Source organism: Petromyzon marinus, chromosome 79, assembly GCF_048934315.1.
Source record: "Petromyzon marinus isolate PM22_M1 ecotype Great Lakes invasive population chromosome 79, UKy_Petmar_22M1.pri1.0, whole genome shotgun sequence".
Classification (NCBI taxonomy): Eukaryota; Metazoa; Chordata; class Hyperoartia; order Petromyzontiformes; family Petromyzontidae; genus Petromyzon; species Petromyzon marinus.
This window is the reverse complement of record NC_133745.1, coordinates 22,468,287-22,491,201: the sequence shown is the minus strand read 5'-3', so window position 1 is coordinate 22,491,201 and position 22,915 is coordinate 22,468,287. Positions and strand designations below refer to the sequence as shown.

General features: G+C 46.4%; 1 protein-coding gene across 1 annotated transcript in view; it reads left to right on the top strand.

Moving 5' to 3' along the window:
* Positions 1 to 17,966: 17,966 nt before the first annotated feature.
* LOC116937976 (intermembrane lipid transfer protein VPS13C-like) overlaps positions 17,967 to 22,915 on the top strand; it is a 70,215-nt gene continuing 65,266 nt past the window's right edge. Inside the window, exon 1 of the mRNA XM_076057108.1 lies at positions 17,967 to 18,101. The gene's annotated coding sequence lies outside the window, so the exon portion shown is untranslated. The remainder of the gene's footprint in view (positions 18,102 to 22,915) is intronic.

Sequence of the window (22,915 nt, the reverse complement as noted above, 5' to 3'; positions counted from 1 at the left end):
ATGGGAGTGAGCCCCAGTGATTAACACTGAACCCTATGGGAGTGAGCCTCAGTGATTAACACTGAACCCTATGGGAGTGAATCTCAGTGGTTAACACTGAACCGTATGGGAGTGAGCCCCAGTGATTAACACTGAACCCTATGGGAGTGAGCCCCAGTGATTAACACTGAACCCTATGGGAATGAGTCTCAGCGATTAACACTGAACCCTATGGGAGTGAGCCCCAGTGATTAACACTGAACCCTATGGGAGTGAGTCTCAGTGATTAACACTGAACCCTATGGGAGTGAGTCCCAGTCATTAACACTGAACCCTATGGGAGTGAGCCCCAGTGATTAACACTGAACCCTATGGGAGTGAGTCTCAGTGATTAACACTGAACCCTATTGGAGTGAGCCTCAGTGATCAACACTGAACCCGATGGGAATGAGTCTCAGTGATTAACACTGAACCCTATGGGAGTGAGCCCCAGTGATTAACACTGAACCCGATGGGAGTGAGCCCCAGGGATTAACACTGAACCCTATTGGGAGTGAGTCTCAGTGATTAACACTGAACCCTATGGGAGTGAGTCTCAGTGATTAACACTGAACCCTAGGGGAGTGAATCTCAGTGATTAACACTGAACCGTATGGGAGTGAGCCCCAGTGATTAACACTGAACCCTATGGGAGTGAGCCCCAGTGATTAACACTGAACCCTATGGGAATGAGTCTCAGTGATTAACACTGAACCCTATGGGAGTGAGCCCCAGTGATTAACACTGAACCCTATGGGAGTGAATCTCAGTGATTAACACTGAACCCTATGGGAGTGAGTCACAGTCATTAACACTGAACCCTATGGGAGTGAGCCCCAGTGATTAACAATGAACCCTATGGGAGTGAGTCTCAGTGATTAACACTGAACCCTATTGGAGTGAGCCTCAGTGATCAACACTGAACCCGATGGGAATGAGTCTCAGTGATTAACACTGAACCCTATGGGAGTGAGCCCCAGTGATTAACACTGAACCCGATGGGAGTGAGCCCCAGTGATTAACACTGAACCCTATGGGAGTGAGTCTCAGTGATTAACACTGAACCCTATGGGAGTGAGTCTCAGTGATTAACACTGAACCCTATGGGAGTGAGCACCAGTGATTAACACTGAACCCTATGGGAGTGAGCCCCAGTGATTAACACTGAACCCTATGGGAGTGAGTCTCAGTGATTAACACTGAACCCTATGGGAGTGAGCCCCAGTGATTAACACTGAACCCTATGGGAGTGAGCCCCAGTGATTAACACTGAACCCTATGGGAGTGAGTCCCAGTGATTAACACTGAACCCTATGGGAGTGAGCCCCAGTGATTAACACTGAACCCTATGGGAGTGAGCCCCAGTGATTAACACTGAACCCTATGGGAGTGAGCCCCAGTGATTAACGCTGAACCCTATGGGAGTGAGCCTCAGTGATTAACACTGAACCCTATGGGAGTGAGCCTCAGTGATTAACGCTGAACCCTATGGGAGTGAGCCCCAGTGATTAACACTGAACCCTATGGGAGTGAGCCTCAGTGATTAACACTGAACCCTATGGGAGTGAGTCTCAGTGATTAACACTGAACCCTATGGGAGTGAGCCTCAGTGATTAACACTGAACCCTATGGGAGTGGGCCCCAGTGATTAACACTGAACGCTATGGGAGTGAGCCTCAGTGATGAAAACTGAACCCTATGGGAGTGAGCCCCAATGATTAACACTGAACCCTATTGGAGTGAGCCTCAGTGATTAACACTGAACGCTATGAGAGTGAGTCTCAGTGATTAACACTGAACCCTATGGGAGTGATTCCCAGTAATTAACACTGAACCCTATGGAAGTGAGCCTCAGTGATGAAAACTGAACCCTATGGGAGTGAGCCCCAATGATTAACACTGAACCCTATTGGAGTGAGCCTCAGTGATTAACACTGAACCCTATGAAAGTGAGCCTCAGTGATTAAAACTGAACCCTTTGGGAGTGAGCACCAGTGATTAACAATGAACCCTATAGGAGTGAGTCTCAGTGATTAACACTGAACCCTATGGGAGTGAGCCCCAGTGATTAACGCTGAACCCTATGGGAGTGAGCCTCAGTGATCAACACTGAACCCGATGGGAATGAGTCTCAGTGATTAACACTGAACCCTATGGGAGTGAGCCCCAGTGATTAACACTGAACCCGATGGGAGTGAGCCCCAGTGATTAACACTGAACCCTATGGGAGTGAGTCTCAGTGATTAACACTGAACCCTATGGGAGTGAGTCTCAGTGATTAACACTGAACCCTATGGGAGTGAGCACCAGTGATTAACACTGAACCCTATGGGAGTGAGCCCCAGTGATTAACACTGAACCCTATGGGAGTGAGTCTCAGTGATTAACACTGAACCCTATGGGAGTGAGCCCCAGTGATTAACACTGAACCCTATGGGAGTGAGCCCCAGTGATTAACACTGAACCCTATGGGAGTGAGTCCCAGTGATTAACACTGAACCCTATGGGAGTGAGCCCCAGTGATTAACACTGAACCCTATGGGAGTGAGCCCCAGTGATTAACACTGAACCCTATGGGAGTGAGCCCCAGTGATTAACGCTGAACCCTATGGGAGTGAGCCTCAGTGATTAACACTGAACCCTATGGGAGTGAGCCTCAGTGATTAACGCTGAACCCTATGGGAGTGAGCCCCAGTGATTAACACTGAACCCTATGGGAGTGAGCCTCAGTGATTAACACTGAACCCTATGGGAGTGAGTCTCAGTGATTAACACTGAACCCTATGGGAGTGAGCCTCAGTGATTAACACTGAACCCTATGGGAGTGGGCCACAGTGATTAACACTGAACGCTATGGGAGTGAGCCTCAGTGATGAAAACTGAACCCTATGGGAGTGAGCCCCAATGATTAACACTGAACCCTATTGGAGTGAGCCTCAGTGATTAACACTGAACGCTATGAGAGTGAGTCTCAGTGATTAACACTGAACCCTATGGGAGTGATTCCCAGTAATTAACACTGAACCCTATGGAAGTGAGCCTCAGTGATGAAAACTGAACCCTATGGGAGTGAGCCCCAATGATTAACACTGAACCCTATTGGAGTGAGCCTCAGTGATTAACACTGAACCCTATGAAAGTGAGCCTCAGTGATTAAAACTGAACCCTTTGGGAGTGAGCACCAGTGATTAACAATGAACCCTATAGGAGTGAGTCTCAGTGATTAACACTGAACCCTATGGGAGTGAGCCCCAGTGATTAACGCTGAACCCTATGGGAGTGAGCCTCAGTGATCAACACTGAACCCGATGGGAATGAGTCTCAGTGATTAACACTGAACCCTATGGGAGTGAGCCCCAGTGATTAACACTGAACCCGATGGGAGTGAGCCCCAGTGATTAACACTGAACCCTATGGGAGTGAGTCTCAGTGATTAACACTGAACCCTATGGGAGTGAGTCTCAGTGATTAACACTGAACCCTATGGGAGTGAGCACCAGTGATTAACACTGAACCCTATGGGAGTGAGCCCCAGTGATTAACACTGAACCCTATGGGAGTGAATCTCAGTGATTAACACTGAACCCTATGGGAGTGAGCCCCAGTGATTAACACTGAACCCTATGGGAGTGAGCCCCAGTGATTAACACTGAACCCTATGGGAGTGAGTCCCAGTGATTAACACTGAACCCTATGGGAGTGAGCCCCAGTGATTAACACTGAACCCTATGGGAGTGAGCCCCAGTGATTAACACTGAACCCTATGGGAGGGAGCCCCAGTGATTAACGCTGAACCCTATGGGAGTGAGCCTCAGTGATTAACACTGAACCCTATGGGAGTGAGCCTCAGTGATTAACGCTGAACCCTATGGGAGTGAGCCCCAGTGATTAACACTGAACCCTATGGGAGTGAGCCTCAGTGATTAACACTGAACCCTATGGGAGTGAGTCTCAGTGATTAACACTGAACCCTATGGGAGTGAGCCTCAGTGATTAACACTGAACCCTATGGGAGTGGGCCCCAGTGATTAACACTGAACGCTATGGGAGTGAGCCTCAGTGATGAAAACTGAACCCTATGGGAGTGAGCCCCAATGATTAACACTGAACCCTATTGGAGTGAGCCTCAGTGATTAACACTGAACGCTATGAGAGTGAGTCTCATTGATTAACACTGAACCCTATGGGAGTGATTCCCAGTAATTAACACTGAACCCTATGGAAGTGAGCCTCAGTGATGAAAACTGAACCCTATGGGAGTGAGCCCCAATGATTAACACTGAACCCTATTGGAGTGAGCCTCAGTGATTAACACTGAACCCTATGGAAGTGAGCCTCAGTGATTAAAACTGAACCCTTTGGGAGTGAGCACCAGTGATTAACAATGAACCCTATAGGAGTGAGTCTCAGTGATTAACACTGAACCCTATGGGAGTGAGCCCCAGTGATTAACGCTGAACCCTATGGGAGTGAGCCTCAGTGATTAACACTGAACCCTATGGGAGTGAGCCCCAGTGATTAACACTGAACCCTATGGGAGTGAGTCCCAGTGATTAACACTGAACCCTATGGGAGTGAGCCCCAGTGATTAACACTGAACCCTATGGGAGTGAGTCTCAGTGATTAACACTGAACCCTATGGGAGTGAGCCCCAGTGATTAACCCCGAACCCTATGGGAGTGAGCCCCAGTGATTAACACTGAACCCTATGGGAATGAGCCCCAGTTATTAACACTGAACCCTATGGGAGTGAGCTCCAGTGATTAACACTGAACAATATGGGAGTGAGCCTCAGTGATTAACACTGAACCCTATGGGAGTGAGCCCCAGTGATTAACACTGAACCCTATGGGAGTGATCCTCAGTGATTAACACTGAACCCTATGGGAGTGAATCTCAGTGATTAACACTGAACCGTATGGGAGTGAGCCCCAGTGATTAACACTGAACCCTATGGGAGTGAGCCCCAGTGATTAACACTGAACCCTATGGGAATGAGTCTCAGTGATTAACACTGAACCCTATGGGAGTGAGCCCCAGTGATTAACACTGAACCCTATGGGAGTGAGTCTCAGTGATTAACACTGAACCCTATGGGAGTGAGTCACAGTCATTAACACTGAACCCTATGGGAGTGAGCCCCAGTGATTAACACTGAACCCTATGGGAGTGAGTCTCAGTGATTAACACTGAACCCTATTGGAGTGAGCCTCAGTGATCAACACTGAACCTGATGGGAATGAGTCTCAGTGATTAACACTGAACCCTATGGGAGTGAGCCCCAGTGATTAACACTGAACCCGATGGGAGTGAGCCCCAGTGATTAACACTGAACCCTATGGGAGTGAGTCTCAGTGATTAACACTGAACCCTATGGGAGTGAGTCTCAGTGATTAACACTGAACCCTATGGGAGTGAGTCTCAGTGATTAACACTGAACCCTATGGGAGTGAGCCCCAGTGATTAACACTGAACCCTATGGGAGTGAGCCCCAGTGATTAACACTGAACCCTATGGGAGTAAGCCCCAGTGATTAACACTGAATCCTATGGGAGTGAGCCCAGTGATTAACACTGAATCCTATGGGAGTGAGCCTCAGTGATTAACACTGAACCCTATGGGAGTGAGTCTCAGTGATTACCACTGAACCCTATGAGAGTGAGTCTCAGTGATTAACACTGAACCCTATGGGAGTGAGCCTCAGTGATTAACACTGAACCCTATGGGAGTGAGTCTCAGTGATTACCACTGAACCCTATGAGAGTGAGTCTCAGTGATTAACACTGAACCCTATGGGAGTGAGCCCCAGTGATTAACACCGAACCCTATGGGAGTGAACCCCAGTGATTAACACTGAACCCTATGGGAGTGAGCCCCAGTGATTAACACTGAACCCTATGGGAGTGAGTCTCAGTGATTAACACTGAACCCTATTGGAGTGAGCCTCAGTGATTAACACTGAACCCTATGGGAATGAGTCTCAGTGATTAACACTGAAACCTATGGGAGTGAGCCCCAGTGATTAACACCGAACCCTATGGGAGTGAACCCCAGTGATTAACACTGAACCCTATGGGAGTGAGCCCCAGTGATTAACACTGAACCCTATGGGAGTGAGTCTCAGTGGTTAACACTTAACCCTATTGGAGTGAGCCTCAGTGATTAACACTGAACCCTATGGGAATGAGTCTCAGTGATTAACACTGAACCCTATGGGAGCGAGTCCCAGTGATAAACAGTGAATCCTATGGGAGTGAGCCTCAGTGATTAACACTGAACCCTATGGGAGCGAGTCCCAGTGATTAACACTGAACCCTATGGGAGTGAGCCTCAGTGATTAACACTGAACCCTATGGGAGTGAGCCCCAGTGATTAACACTGAACGCTATGAGAGTGAGTCTCAGTGATTAACACTGAACCCTATGGGAGTGAGTCTCAGTGATTAACACTGAACCCTATGGGAGCGAGCCCCAGTGATTAACACTGAACCCTATTGGAGTGAGCCTCAGTGATTAACACTGAACCCTATGGGAATGAGTCTCAGTAATTAACACTGAAACCTATGGGAGTGAGCCCCAGTGATTAACACTGAACCCTATGGGAGTGAGCCCCAGTGATTAACACTGAACCCTATAGGAGTGAGTCTCAGTGATTAACACTTAACCCTATTGGAGTGAGCCTCAGTGATTAACACGGAACCCTATGGGAATGAGTCTCAGTGATTAACACTGAACCCTATGGGAGCGAGTCCCAGTGATAAACACTGAATCCTATGGGAGTGAGCCTCAGTGATTAACACTGAACCCTATGGGAGCGAGTCCCAGTGATTAACACTGAACCCTATGGGAGTGAGCCTCAGTGATTAACACTGAACCCTATGGGAGTGAGCCCCATTGATTAACACTGAAACCTATGAGAGTGAGTCTCAGTGATTAACACTGAACCCTATGGGAGTGAGTCCCAGTGATGAACACAGAACCCCATGGGAGTGAGCCCCAGTGATTAACACTGAACCCTATGAGAGTGAGTCTCAGTGATTAACACTGAACCCTATGGGAGTGAGTCTCAGTGATTAACACTGAACCCTATGGGAGTGAGTCCCAGTGATTAACACTGAACCCTATGGGAGTGAGCCCCAGTGATTAACACTGAACCCTACGGGAGTGAGTCTCAGTGATTAACACTGAACCCTATGGGAGTGAGCCCCAGTGATTAACACTGAACCCTAAGGGAGTGAGCCTCAGTGATTAACATTGAACCATATTAGAGTCTCAGTGATTAACACTGAACCCTATGGGAGTGAGTCTCAGTGATTAACACTGAACCCTATGGGAGTGAGTCTCAGTGATTAACACTTAACCCTATGGGAGTGAGCCCCAGCGATTAACACTGAACCCTATGGGAGTGAGTCTCAGTGATTAACACTGAACCCTATGGGAGTGAGCCCCAGTGATTAACACTGAACCCTATTGGAGTCTCAGTGATTAACACTGAACCATAGGGGGGTGAGCCTCAGTGATTAACACTGAACCCTATGGGAGTGAGTCCCAGTGATGAACACTGAACCCTATGGGAGTGAGCCTCAGTGATTAACACTGAACCCTATGGGAGTGAGCCTCAGTGATTAACACTGAACCCTATGGGAGTGAGCCTCAGTGATTAACACTGAACCCTATGGGAGTGAGTCTCAGTGATTAACACTGAACCCTATGGGAGTGAGTCTCAGTGATTAACACTGAACCCTATGGGAGTGAGCCCCAGTGATTAACACTGAACCCTATGGGAGTGAGTCCCAGTGATTAACACTGAACCCTATGGGAGTGAGCCCCAGTGATTAACACTGAACCCTATAGGAGTGAGTCTCAGTGATTAACACTGAACACTATTGGAGTGAGCCTCAGTGATTAACACTGAACCCTATGGGAATGAGTCTCAGAGATTAACACTTAAACCTATAGGAGTGAGCCCCAGTGATTAACACTGAACCCTATGGGAGTGAGCCCCAGTGATTAACACTGAACCCTATGGGAGTGAGTCTCAGTGATTAACACTTAACCCTATTGGAGTGAGCCTCAGTGATTAACACTGAACCCTATGGGAATGAGTCTCAGTGATTAATACTGAACCCTATGGGAGCGAGTCCCAGTGATAAACACTGAATCCTATGGGAGTGAGCCTCAGTGATTAACACTGAACCCTATGGGAGCGAGTCCCAGTGATTTACACTGAACCCTATGGGAGTGAGCCTCAGCGATTAACACTGAACCCTATGGGAGTGAGCCCCAGTGATTAACACTGAACGCTATGAGAGTGAGTCTCAGTGATTAACACTGAACCCTATGGGAGTGAGTCTCAGTGATTAACACTGAACCCTATGGGAGTGAGCCCCAGTGATTAACACTGAACCCTATGGGAGTGAATCTCAGTGATTAACACTGAACCCTATTGGAGTGAGCTTCAGTGATTAACAATGAACCCTATGGGAATGAGTCTCAGTGATTAACACTGAAACCTATGGGAGTGAGCCCCAGTGATTAACACTGAACCCTATGGGAGTGAGCCCCAGTGATTAACACTGACACCCTATGGGAGTGAGTCTCAGTGATTAACACTTAACCCTATTGGAGTGAGCCTCAGTGATTAACACTGAACCCTATGGGAATGAGTCTCAGTGATTAACACTGAACCCTATGGGAGCGAGTCCCAGTGATAAACACTGAATCCTATGGGAGTGAACCTCAGTGATTACCACTGAACCCTATGGGAGCGAGTCCCAGTGATTATATCTGAACCCTATGGGAGTGAGCCTCAGTGATTAACACTGAACCCTATGGGAGTGAGTCTCAGTGATCAACACTGAACCCTATGGGAGTGAGCCCCAGTGATTAACACCGAACCCTATGGGAGTGAGTCTCAGTGATTAACACTGAATCCTATTGGAGTGAGCCTCAGTGATTAACACTGAACCCTATGGGAATGAGTCTCAGTGATTAACACTGAAACCTATGGGAGTGAGCCCCAGTGATTAACACTGAACCCTATGGGAGTGAGCCCCAGTGATTAACACTGAACCCTATGGGAGTGAGTCTCAGTGATTAACACTTAAACCTATTGGAGTGAGCCTCTGTGATTAACACGGAACCCTATGGGAATGAGTCTCAGTGATTAACACTGCACCCTATGGGAGCGAGTCCCAGTGATAAACACTGAATCCTATGGGAGTGAGCCTCAGTGATTAACACTGAACCCTATGGGAGCGAGTCCCAGTGATAAACACTGAACCCTATGGGAGTGAGCCTCAGTGATTAACACTGAACCCTATGGGAGTGAGCCCCATTGATTAACACTGAACCCTATGAGAGTGAGTCTCAGTGATTAACACTGAACCCTATGGGAGTGAGTCCCAGTGATGAACACAGAACCCTATGGGAGTGAGCCCCAGTGATTAACACTGAACCCTATGAGAGTGAGTCTCAGTGATTAACACTGAACCCTATGGGAGTGAGTCTCAGTGATTAACACTGAACCCTATGGGAGTGAGCCCCAGTGATTAACACTGAACCCTATGGGAGTGAGCCCCAGTGATTAACACTGAACCCTATGGGAGTGAGCCTCAGTGATTAACATTGAACCCTATTAGAGTCTCAGTGATTAACACTGAACCTTATGGGAGTGAGTCCCAGTGATTAACACTGAACCCTATGGGAGTGAGCCCCAGTGATTAACACTGAACCCTATGGGAGTGAGTCTCAGTGATTAACAACGAACCCTATGGGAGTGAGCCCCAGTGATTAACACTGAACCCTATGGGAGTGAGCCTCAGTGATTAACACTGAACCCTATGGGAGTGAGTCTCAGTGATTAACACTGAACCCTATTGGAGTGAGCCTCAGTGATCAACACTGAACCCGATGGGAATGAGTCTCAGTGATTAACACTGAACCCTATGGGAGTGAGCCCCATGGATTAACACTGAACCCGATGGGAGTGAGCCCCAGTGATTAACACTGAACCCTATGGGAGTGAGTCTCAGTGATTAACACTGAACCCTATGGGAGTGAGTCTCAGTGATTAACACTGAACCCTATGGGAGTGAGTCTCAGTGATTAACACTGAACCCTATGGGAATGAGTCTCAGTGATTAACACTGAAACCTATGGGAGTGAGCCCCAGTGATTAACACTGAACCCTATGGGAGTGAGCCCCAGTGATTAACACTGAACCCTATGGGAGTGAGTCTCAGTGATTAACACTTAACCCTATTGGAGTGAGCCTCAGTGATTAACACTGAACCCTATGGGAATGAGTCTCAGTGATTAACACTGAACCCTATGGGAGCGAGTCCCAGTGATAAACACTGAATCCTATGGGAGTGAGCCTCAGTGATTAACACTGAACCCTATGGGAGCGAGTCCCAGTGATTAACACTGAACCCTATGGGAGTGAGCCTCAGTGATTAACACTGAACCCTATGGGAGTGAGTCTCAGTGATTAGCACTGAACCCTATGGGAGTGAGTCTCAGTGATTAACACTGAACCCTATTGGAGTGAGCCTCAGTGATTAACACTGAACCCTATGGGAATGAGTCTCAGTGATTAACACTGAAACATATGGGAGTGAGCCCCAGTGATTAACACTGAACCCTATGGGAGTGAGCCCCAGTGATTAACACTGAACCCTATGGGAGTGAGTCTCAGTGATTAACACTTAACCCTATTGGAGTGAGCCTCAGTGATTAACACGGAACCCTATGGGAATGAGTCTCAGTGATTAACACTGAACCCTATGGGAGCGAGTCCCAGTGATAAACACTGAATCCTATGGGAGTGAGCCTCAGTGATTAACACTGAACCCTATGGGAGCGAGTCCCAGTGATTAACACTGAACCCTATGGGAGTGAGCCTCAGTGATTAACACTGAACCCTATGGGAGTGAGCCCCATTGATTAACACTGAACCCTATGAGAGTGAGTCTCAGTGATTAACACTGAACCCTATGGGAGTGAGTCCCAGTGATGAACACAGAACCCTATGGGAGTGAGCCCCAGTGATTAACACTGAACCCTATGAGAGTGAGTCTCAGTGATTAACACTGAACCCTATGGGAGTGAGTCTCAGTGATTAACACTGAACCCTATGGGAGTGAGCCCCAGTGATTAACACTGAACCCTATGGGAGTGAGCCCCAGTGATTAACACTGAACCCTATGGGAGTGAGTCTCAGTGATTAACACTGAACCCTATGGGAGTGAGCCCCAGTGATTAACACTGAACCCTATGGGAGTGAGCCTCAGTGATTAACACTGAACCCTATGGGAGTGAGTCTCAGTGATTAACACTGAACCCTATTGGAGTGAGCCTCAGTGATCAACACTGAACCCGATGGGAATGAGTCTCAGTGATTAACACTGAACCCTATGGGAGTGAGCCCCATGGATTAACACTGAACCCGATGGGAGTGAGCCCCAGTGATTAACACTGAACCCTATGGGAGTGAGTCTCAGTGATTAACACTGAACCCTATGGGAGTGAGTCTCAGTGATTAACACTGAACCCTATGGGAGTGAGTCTCAGTGATTAACACTGAACCCTATGGGAGTGAGCCCCAGTGATTAACACTCAACCCTATGGGAATGAGCCTCAGTGATTAACACTGAACCCTATGGGAGTGAGCCCCAGGGATTAACACCGAACCCTATGGGAGTGAGCCCCAGTGATTAACACTGAACCCTATTGGAGTGAGCCTCAGTGATTAACACTGAACCCTATGGGAATGAGTCTCAGTGATTAACACTGAAACCTATGGGAGTGAGCCCCAGTGATTAACACTGAACCCTATGGGAGTGAGCCCCAGTGATTAACACTGAACCCTATGGGAGTGAGTCTCAGTGATTAACACTTAACCCTATTGGAGTGAGCCTCAGTGATTAACACTGAACCCTATGGGAATGAGTCTCAGTGATTAACACTGAACCCTATGGGAGCGAGTCCCAGTGATAAACACTGAATCCTATGGGAGTGAGCCTCAGTGATTAACACTGAACCCTATGGGAGCGAGTCCCAGTGATTAACACTGAACGCTATGGGAGTGAGCCTCAGTGATTAACACTGAACCCTATGGGAGTGAGTCTCAGTGATTAGCACTGAACCCTATGGGAGTGAGTCTCAGTGATTAACACTGAACCCTATTGGAGTGAGCCTCAGTGATTAACACTGAACCCTATGGGAATGAGTCTCAGTGATTAACACTGAAACATATGGGAGTGAGCCCCAGTGATTAACACTGAACCCTATGGGAGTGAGCCCCAGTGATTAACACTGAACCCTATGGGAGTGAGTCTCAGTGATTAACACTTAACCCTATTGGAGTGAGCCTCAGTGATTAACACGGAACCCTATGGGAATGAGTCTCAGTGATTAACACTGAACCCTATGGGAGCGAGTCCCAGTGATAAACACTGAATCCTATGGGAGTGAGCCTCAGTGATTAACACTGAACCCTATGGGAGCGAGTCCCAGTGATTAACACTGAACCCTATGGGAGTGAGCCTCAGTGATTAACACTGAACCCTATGGGAGTGAGCCCCATTGATTAACACTGAACCCTATGAGAGTGAGTCTCAGTGATTAACACTGAACCCTATGGGAGTGAGTCCCAGTGATGAACACAGAACCCTATGGGAGTGAGCCCCAGTGATTAACACTGAACCCTATGAGAGTGAGTCTCAGTGATTAACACTGAACCCTATGGGAGTGAGTCTCAGTGATTAACACTGAACCCTATGGGAGTGAGCCCCAGTGATTAACACTGAACCCTATGGGAGTGAGCCTCAGTGATTAACACTGAACCCTATGGAAGTGAGCCTCAGTGATTAACATTGAACCCTATTAGAGTCTCAGTGATTAACACTGAACCCTATGGGAGTGAGCCCCAGTGATTAACACTGAACCCTATGGGAGTGAGTCTCAGTGATTAACACTGAACCCTATGGGAGTGAGCCCCAGTGATTAACACTGAACCCTATGGGAGTGAGCCTCAGTGATTAACACTGAACCCTATGGGAGTGAGCCTCAGTGATTAACATTGAACCATATTAGAGTCTCAGTGATTAACACTGAACCTTATGGGAGTGAGCCTCAGTGATTAACACTGAACCCTATGGGAGTGAGCCCCATTGATTAACACTGAACCCTATGAGAGTGAGCCCCAGTGATTAACACTGAACCCTATGGGAGTGAGCCTCAGTGATTAACACTGAACCCTATGGGAGTGAGCCTCAGTGATTAACATTGAACCCTATTAGAGTCTGAGTGATTAACACTGAACCCTATGGGAGTGAGTCCCAGTGATTAACACTGAACCCTATGGGAGTGAGCCTCAGTGATTAACATTGAACCCTATTAGAGTCTCAGTGATTAACACTGAACCCTATGGGAGTGAGTCCCAGTGATTAACACTGAACCCTATGGGATGGAGCCCCAGTGATTAACACTGAACCCTATGGGAGTGAGTCTCAGTAATTAACACTGAACCCTATGGGAGTGAGCCCCAGTGATTAACACTGAACCCTATGGGAGTGAGCCTCAGTGATTAACACTGAACCCTATGGGAGTGAGCCTCAGTGATTAACATTGAACCCTATTAGAGTCTCAGTGATTAACACTGAACCCTATGGGAGTGAGTCCCAGTGATTAACACTGAACCCTATGGGAGTGAGCCCCTGTGATTAACACTGAACCCTATGGGAGTGAGTCTCAGTGAGTAACACTGAACCCTATGGGAGTGAGTCTCATTGATTAACACTGAACCCTATGGGAGTGAGCCCCAGCGATTAACACTGAACCCTATGGGAGTGAGTCTCAGTGATTAACACTGAACCCTATGGGAGTGAGCCCCAGTGATTAACACTGAACCCTATTGGAGTCTCAGTGATTAACACTGAACCATAGGGGAGTGAGCCTCAGTGATTAACACGGAACCCTATGGGAATGAGTCTCAGTGATTAACACTGAACCCTATGGGAGCGAGTCCCAGTGATAAACACTGAATCCTATGGGAGTGAGCCTCAGTGATTAACACTGAACCCTATGGGAGCGAGTCCCAGTGATTAACACTGAACCCTTTGGGAGTGAGCCTCAGTGATTAACACTGAACCCTATGGGAGTGAGCCCCATTGATTAACACTGAACCCTATGAGAGTGAGTCTCAGTGATTAACACTGAACCCTATGGGAGTGAGTCCCAGTGATGAACACAGAACCCTATGGGAGTGAGCCCCAGTGATTAACACTGAACCCTATGAGAGTGAGTCTCAGTAATTAACACTGAACCCTATGGGAGTGAGTCTCAGTGATTAACACTGAACCCTATGGGAGTGAGCCCCAGTGATTAACACTGAACCCTATGGGAGTGAGCCTCAGTGATTAACACTGAACCCTATGGAAGTGAGCCTCCGTGATTAACATTGAACCCTATTAGAGTCTCAGTGATTAACCCTGAACACTATGGGAGTGAGCCCCAGTGATTAACACTGAACCCTATGGGAGTGAGCCTCAGTGATTAACACTGAACCCTATGGGAGTGAGCCTCAGTGATTAACATTGAACCCTATTAGAGTCTCAGTGATTAACACTGAACCCTATGGGAGTGAGCCCCAGTGATTAACACTGAACCCTATGGGAGTGAGTCTCAGTGATTAACACTGAACCCTATGGGAGTGAGCCCCAGTGATTAACACTGAACCCTATGGGAGTGAGCCTCAGTGATTAACACTGAACCCTATGGGAGTGAGCCTCAGTGATTAACATTGAACCATATTAGAGTCTCAGTGATTAACACTGAACCTTATGGGAGTGAGCCTCAGTGATTAACACTGAACCCTATGGGAGTGAGCCCCATTGATTAACACTGAACCCTATGAGAGTGAGCCCCAGTGATTAACACTGAACCCTATGGGAGTGAGCCTCAGTGATTAACACTGAACCCTATGGGAGTGAGCCTCAATGATTAACATTGAACCCTATTAGAGTCTGAGTGATTAACACTGAACCCTATGGGAGTGAGTCCCAGTGATTAACACTGAACCCTATGGGAGTGAGCCTCAGTGATTAACATTGAACCCTATTAGAGTCTCAGTGATTAACACTGAACCCTATGGGAGTGAGTCCCAGTGATTAACAATGAACCCTATGGGATGGAGCCCCAGTGATTAACACTGAACCCTATGGGAGTGAGTCTCAGTAATTAACACTGAACCCTATGGGAGTGAGCCCCAGTGATTAACACTGAACCCTATGGGAGTGAGCCTCAGTGATTAACACTGAACCCTATGGGAGTGAGCCTCAGTGATTAACATTGAACCCTATTAGAGTCTCAGTGATTAACACTGAACCCTATGGGAGTGAGTCCCAGTGATTAACACTGAACCCTATGGGAGTGAGCCCCTGTGATTAACACTGAACCCTATGGGAGTGAGTCTCAGTGAGTAACACTGAACCCTATGGGAGTGAGTCTCATTGATTAACACTGAACCCTATGGGAGTGAGCCCCAGCGATTAACACTGAACCCTATGGGAGTGAGTCTCAGTGATTAACACTGAACCCTATGGGAGTGAGCCCCAGTGATTAACACTGAACCCTATTGGAGTCTCAGTGATTAACACTGAACCATAGGGGAGTGAGCCTCAGTGATTAACACGGAACCCTATGGGAATGAGTCTCAGTGATTAACACTGAACCCTATGGGAGCGAGTCCCAGTGATAAACACTGAATCCTATGGGAGTGAGCCTCAGTGATTAACACTGAACCCTATGGGAGCGAGTCCCAGTGATTAACACTGAACCCTTTGGGAGTGAGCCTCAGTGATTAACACTGAACCCTATGGGAGTGAGCCCCATTGATTAACACTGAACCCTATGAGAGTGAGTCTCAGTGATTAACACTGAACCCTATGGGAGTGAGTCCCAGTGATGAACACAGAACCCTATGGGAGTGAGCCCCAGTGATTAACACTGAACCCTATGAGAGTGAGTCTCAGTAATTAACACTGAACCCTATGGGAGTGAGTCTCAGTGATTAACACTGAACCCTATGGGAGTGAGCCCCAGTGATTAACACTGAACCCTATGGGAGTGAGCCTCAGTGATTAACACTGAACCCTATGGAAGTGAGCCTCCGTGATTAACATTGAACCCTATTAGAGTCTCAGTGATTAACCCTGAACACTATGGGAGTGAGTCCCAGTGATTAACACTGAACCCTATGGGAGTGAGCCCGAGTGATTAACACTGAACCCTATGGGAGTGAGTCTCAGTAATTAACACTGAACCCTATGGGAGTCAGCCCCAGTGATTAACACTGAACCCTATGGGAGTGAGCCTCAGTGATTAACACTGAACCCTATGGGAGTGAGCTTCAGTGATTAACATTGAACCCTATTAGAGTCTCAGTGATTAACACTGAACCCTATGGGAGTGAGTCCCAGTGATTAACACTGAACCCTATGGGAGTGAGCCCCTGTGATTAACACTGAACCCTATGGGAGTGAGTCTCAGTGAGTAACACTGAACCCTATGGGAGTGAGTCTCAGTGATTAACACTGAACCCTATGGGAGTGAGCCCCAGCGATTAACACTGAACCCTATGGGAGTGAGTCTCAGTGATTAACACTGAACCCTATGGGAGTGAGCCCCAGTGATTAACACTGAACCCTATTGGAGTCTCAGTGATTAACACTGAACCATAGGGGAGTGAGCCTCAGTGATTAACACTGAACCCTATGGGAGTGAGTCTCAGTGATTAACACTGAACCCTATGGGAGTGAGCCCCAGCGATTAACACAGAACCCTATGGGAGTGAGTCTCAGTGATTAACACTGAACCCTATGGGAGTGAGCCCCAGTGATTAACACTGAACCCTATTGGAGTCTCAGTGATTAACACTGAACCCTATGAGAGTGAGTCCCAGCGATTAACACTGTACCCTATGGGAGTGAGCCCCAGTGATTAACATTGAACCCTATGGCAGTGGGCCCCAGTGATTAACACTGAACCCTATGGGAGTGAGCCTCAGTGATTAACACTGAACCCTATGGGAGTGAGTCTCAGTGATTAACACTGAACCCTATGGGAGTGAGTCTCAGTGATTAACACTGAACCCTATGGGAGTGAGTCTCAGTGATTAACACTGAACCCTATGGGAGCGAGCCCCAGTGATTAACACTGAACCCTATGGGAGTGAGCCTCAGTGAACGTGGTGGTGATGACGTCATTTATTTTTTCTGAGCGGCGTCTCGCGTCAATGTTTTTGTTTCGTGCGTGACGTAATATCAGTTAGCCTGTCACGCGCCAGGTGGTGACGTCACGGCCACAACCCAAAGTCACGCGGTTCGGCAACGCCAGTGACGTCATGCCAACGCCGCCTCGGCAACCGGATGACGTCACATGCAATTCACGTTCCAGAATAGTTTTTTTACATCAGAAAGGTGATTGACGTAAACATACGCGAATGACATCACACCTCCGCGTCAAAGTTTTGCCCGCCATAGGGAAATACTTATACCGATGACGTCACGTCCGTAATACGTTTGGAAAACAGATAGGGAGACGTCACGACCGTGCTGTACGACAGACGTCACTACGACATTTCTCGTTCAAACAACACTGGTGACGTCAGGATCTGGCACCTGGGTCAGAGAACAAACGCCGATGACGTAATGTCCCAACATGTCTGTCAGTTCTCGCTGCACCGACGCGCAATGACGTCGCGCGCTCTGATTGCAAACACTGAATGATGTCATACGTCATCCGACTCGTACCGATTAACCGACAAGGATGACGTCATATCCCAAAATCTGGATCCCTTTTAACCGACACGGATGACGTCACTCCAAAAAAATCGCTCTGGATAACCAAGCCGGATGACGTCATCGCTCAAAAGCTGTTCAACGGTAACTGGCACAGGGATGACGTCATCTCGCCCCCTCCCTACCCAGAAGCGGTGCGGATAACCGACACAGGGATGACGTCATCCCTCAGAAGCAGATTACGGTTCAGCGACAGTGGTGTTGTTGAGTGTTACAGTGAGTGAGTCACTGTATTAGTGAGTGGTACAGTGAGTGAGTCACTGTATTAGTGAGTGTTACAGTGAGTGAGTCACTGTATTAGTGAGTGTTACAGTGAGTGAGTCATTGTGTTAGTGAGTGGTACAGTGAGTGAGTCATTGTGTTGGTGAGTGGTACAGTGAGTGAGTCACTGTATTAGTGAGTGTTACAGTGAGTGAGTCACTGTATGAGTGTTACAGTGAGTGAGTCACTGTATTAGTGAGTGTTACAGTGAGTGTGTCACTGTGTTAGTGAGTGGTACAGTGAGTGAGTCACTGTATTAGTGAGTGTTACAGTGAGTGAGTCACTGTATTAGTGAGTGTTACAGTGAGTGTGTCACTGTATTAGTGAGTGTTACAGTGAGTGAGGTACTGTGTTAGTGTTACAGTGAGTGAGTCACTTAGTGAGTGTTACAGTGAGTGTGTCACTGTGTTAGTGAGTGTTGCAGTGAGTGAGTCACTGTGTTAGTGAGTGTTACAGTGAGTGAGTCACTGTATTAGTGAGTGTTACAGTGAGTGAGTCACTGTGTTAGTGAGTGTTACAGTGAGTGAGTCACTGTATTAGTGAGTGGTACAGTGAGTGAGTCACTGTTAGTGAGTGGTACAGTGAGTCAGTCACTGTATGAGTGTTACAGTGAGTGAGTCACTGTATGAGTGTTACAGTGAGTGTGTCACTGTATTAGTGAGTGTTACAGTGAGTGAGTCACTGTGTTAGTGAGTGTTACAGTGAGTGAGTCACTGTATTAGTGAGTGGTACAGTGAGTCACTGTATTAGTGAGTGGTACAGTGAGTCAGTCACTGCATGAGTGTTACAGTGAGTGAGTCACTGTATGAGTGTTACAGTGAGTGTGTCACTGTATTAGTGAGTGTTACAGTGAGTGAGTCACTGTATTAGTGAGTGTTACAGTGAGTGAGTCACTGTATTAGTGAGTGTTACAGTGAGTGAGTCACTGTATTAGTGTTACAGTGAATGAGTCACTGTATTAGTGAGTGTAACAGTGAGTGTGTCACTGTGTTAGTGAGTGTTGCAGTGAGTGAGTCACTGTATTAGTGAGTGTTACAGTGAGTGAGTCACTGTGTTCGTGAGTGGTATAGTGAGTGAGTCACTGTGTTAGTGAGTGGTACAGTGAGTCAGTCACTGTATTAGTGTTACAGTGAGTGAGTCACTGTATGAGTGTTACAGTGAGTGTGTCACTGTGTTAGTGAGTGTTACAGTGAGTGAGTCACTGTATTAGTGAGTGTTACAGTGAGTGAGTCACTTAGTGAGTGTTACAGTGAGTGTGTCTCTGTATTAGTGAGTGTTACAGTGAGTGAGTCACTGTGTTAGTGAGTGTTACAGTGAGTGTGTCACTGTGTTAGTGAGTGTTACAGTGAGTGAGTCACTGTGCTAGTGAGTGTTACAGTGAGTGAGTCACTGTATTAGTGAGTGTTACAGTGAGTGAGTCACTGTATTAGTGAGTGTTACAGTGAGTGAGTCACTGTGTTAGTGAGTGGTACAGTGAGTCAGTCACTGTATGAGTGTTACAGTGAGTGAGTCACTCTATGAGTGTTACAGTGAGTGTGTCACTGTATTAGTGAGTGTTACAGTGAGTGAGTCACTGTATGAGTGTAACAGTGAGTGAGTCACTTTATTAGTGAGTGTTACAGTGAGTGTGTCACTGTGTTAGTGAGTGTTGCAGTGAGTGAGTCACTGTATTAGTGAGTGTTACAGTGAGTGTGTCACTGTGTTAGTGAGTGTTGCAGTGAGTGAGTCACTGTATTAGTGAGTGGTACAGTGAGTCACTGTATTAGTGAGTGGTACAGTGAGTCAGTCACTGTATGAGTGTTACAGTGAGTGAGTCACTGTATGAGTGTTACAGTGAGTATGTCACTGTATTAGTGAGTGTTACAGTGAGTGAGTCACTGTGTTAGTGAGTGTTACAGTGAGTGAGTCACTGTATTAGTGAGTGTTACAGTGAGTGAGTCACTGTATTAGTGAGTCTTACAGTGAGTGAGGTACTGTGTTAGTGTTACAGTGAGTGTGTCTCTGTATTAGTGAGTGTTACAGTGAGTGTGTCACTGTATTAGTGAGTGTTACAGTGAGTGAGTCACTGTGTTAGTGAGTGGTACAGTGAGTGAGTCACTGTGTTAGAGAGTGTTACAGTGAGTGTGTCACTGTATTAGTGAGTGTTACAGTGAGTGAGTCACTGTGTTAGTGAGTGGTACAGTGAGTCAGTCACTGTATGAGTGTTACAGTGAGTGAGTCACTGTATGAGTGTTACAGTGAGTGTGTCACTGTATTAGTGAGTGTTACAGTGAGTGAGTCACTGTATGAGTGTTACAGTGAGTGTGTCACTGTATTAGTGAGTGTTACAGTGAGTGAGTCACTGTATGAGTGTTACAGTGAGTGAGTCACTGTATTAGTGAGTGTTACAGTGAGTGTGTCACTGTGTTAGTGAGTGTTGCAGTGAGTGAGTTGTTGTTGTTGTTAGCTGAGTGTTGTGATGAGTGAGTTGTTGTTGTTGTTAGCTGAGTGTTGTAATGAGTGAGTTGTTGTAGTTGTTAGCTGAGTGTTGTGATGAGTGAGTTGTTGTTGTTAGCTGAGTGTTGTGATGAGTTGTTGTTGTTGTTAGCTGAGTGTTGTGATGAGTTGTTGTTGTTGTTAGCTGAGTGTTGTGATGAATGAGTTGTTGTTGTTGTTAGCTGAGTGTTGTAATGAATGAGTTGTTGTTGTTAGCTGAGTGTTGTGATGAGTTGTTGTTGTTGTTAGCTGAGTGTTGTGATGAGTTGTTGTTGTTGTTAGCTGAGTGTTGTGATGAGTGAGTTGTTGTTGTTGTTAGCTGAGTGTTGTGATGAATGAGTTGTTGTTAGCTGAGTGTTGTGATGAGTTGTTGTTGTTGTTAGCTGAGTGTTGTGATGAGTGAGTTGTTGTTGTTGTTAGCTGAGTGTTGTGATGAGTGAGTTGTTGTTGTTGTTAGCTGAGTGTTGTAATGAATGAGTTGTTGTTGTTAGCTGAGTGTTGTGATGAGTTGTTGTTGTTGTCAGCTGAGTGTTGTGATGAGTTGTTGTTGTTAGCTGAGTGTTGTAATGAGTTGTTGTTAGCTGAGTGTTGTGATGAGTTGTTGTTGTTGTTAGCTGAGTGTTGTGATGAGTTGTTGTTGTTGTTGTTAGCTGAGTGTTGTGATGAGTAAGTTGTTGTTAGCTGAGTGTTGTAATGAATGAGTTGTTGTTGTTAGCTGAGTGTTGTGATGAGTGAGTTGTTGTTAGCTGAGTGTTGTGATGAGTTGTTGTTGTTGTTGTTAGCTGAGTGTTGTGATGAGTTGTTGTTGTTAGCTGAGTGTTGTGATGAGTGAGTTGTTGTTGTTGTTAGCTGAGTGTTGTAATGAATGAGTTGTTGTTGTTGTTAGCTGAGTGTTGTGATGAGTTGTTGTTGTTGTTAGCTGAGTGTTGTGATGAGTTGTTGTTGTTGTTGTTAGCTGAGTGTTGTGATGAGTTGTTGTTGTTAGCTGAGTGTTGTGATGAGTGAGTTGTTGTTGTTGTTAGCTGAGTGTTGTGATGAGTTGTTGTTGTCAGCTGAGTGTTGTAATGAGTGAGTTTTGTTGTTGTTAGCTGAGTGTTGTGATGAGTGAGTTGTTGTTAGCTGAGTGTTGTGATGAATGAGTTGTTGTCAGCTGAGTGTTGTGATGAGTTGTTGTTGTTGTTAGCTGAGTGTTGTAATGAGTGAGTTGTTGTTGTTAGCTGAGTGTTGTGATGAGTGAGTTGTTGTTGTTAGCTGAGTGTTGTGATGAATGAGTTGTTGTTGTTGTTAGCTGAGTGTTGTGATGAGTGAGTTGTTGTTAGCTGAGTGTTGTGATGAATGAGTTGTTGTCAGCTGAGTGTTGTGATGAGTTGTTGTTGTTGTTAGCTGAGTGTTGTAATGAGTGAGTTGTTGTTGTTAGCTGAGTGTTGTGATGAGTGAGTTGTTGTTGTTAGCTGAGTGTTGTGATGAATGAGTTGTTGTTGTTGTTAGCTGAGTGTTGTGATGAGTTGTTGTTGTTGTTAGCTGAGTGTTGTGATGAGTGAGTTGTTGTTGTTGTTAGCTGAGTGTTGTGATGAATGAGTTGTTGTTGTTGTTGTTAGCTGAGTGTTGTGATGAGTTGTTGTTGTTGTTAGCTGAGTGTTGTGATGAGTTGTTGTTGTTGTTAGCTGAGTGTTGTGATGAGTGAGTTGTTGTTGTTGTTAGCTGAGTGTTGTGATGAATGAGTTGTTGTTGTTAGCTGAGTGTTGTGATGAGTTGTTGTTGTTGTTAGCTGAGTGTTGTGAGTTGTTGTTGTTGTCAGCTGAGTGTTGTGATGAATGAGTTGTTGTTGTTGTTAGCTGAGTGTTGTGATGAGTGAGTTGTTGTTGTTAGCTGAGTGTTGTGATGAGTGAGTTGTTGTTGTTGTTAGCTGAGTGTTGTGATGAGTTGTTGTTGTTGTTAGCTGAGTGTTGTGATGAGTTGTTGTTGTTGTTAGCTGAGTGTTGTGAGTTGTTGTTGTTGTCAGCTGAGTGTTGTGATGAATGAGTTGTTGTTGTTGTTAGCTGAGTGTTGTGATGAATGAGTTGTTGTTGTTGTCAGCTGAGTGTTGTGATGAGTTGTTGTTGTTGTTAGCTGAGTGTTGTGAGTTGTTGTTGTTGTCAGCTGAGTGTTGTGATGAATGAGTTGTTGTTGTTGTTAGCTGAGTGTTGTGATGAGTTGTTGTTGTTGTCAGCTGAGTGTTGTGATGAATGAGTTGTTGTTGTTAGCTGAGTGTTGTGATGAGTGAGTTGTTGTTAGCTGAGTGTTGTGATGAGTTGTTGT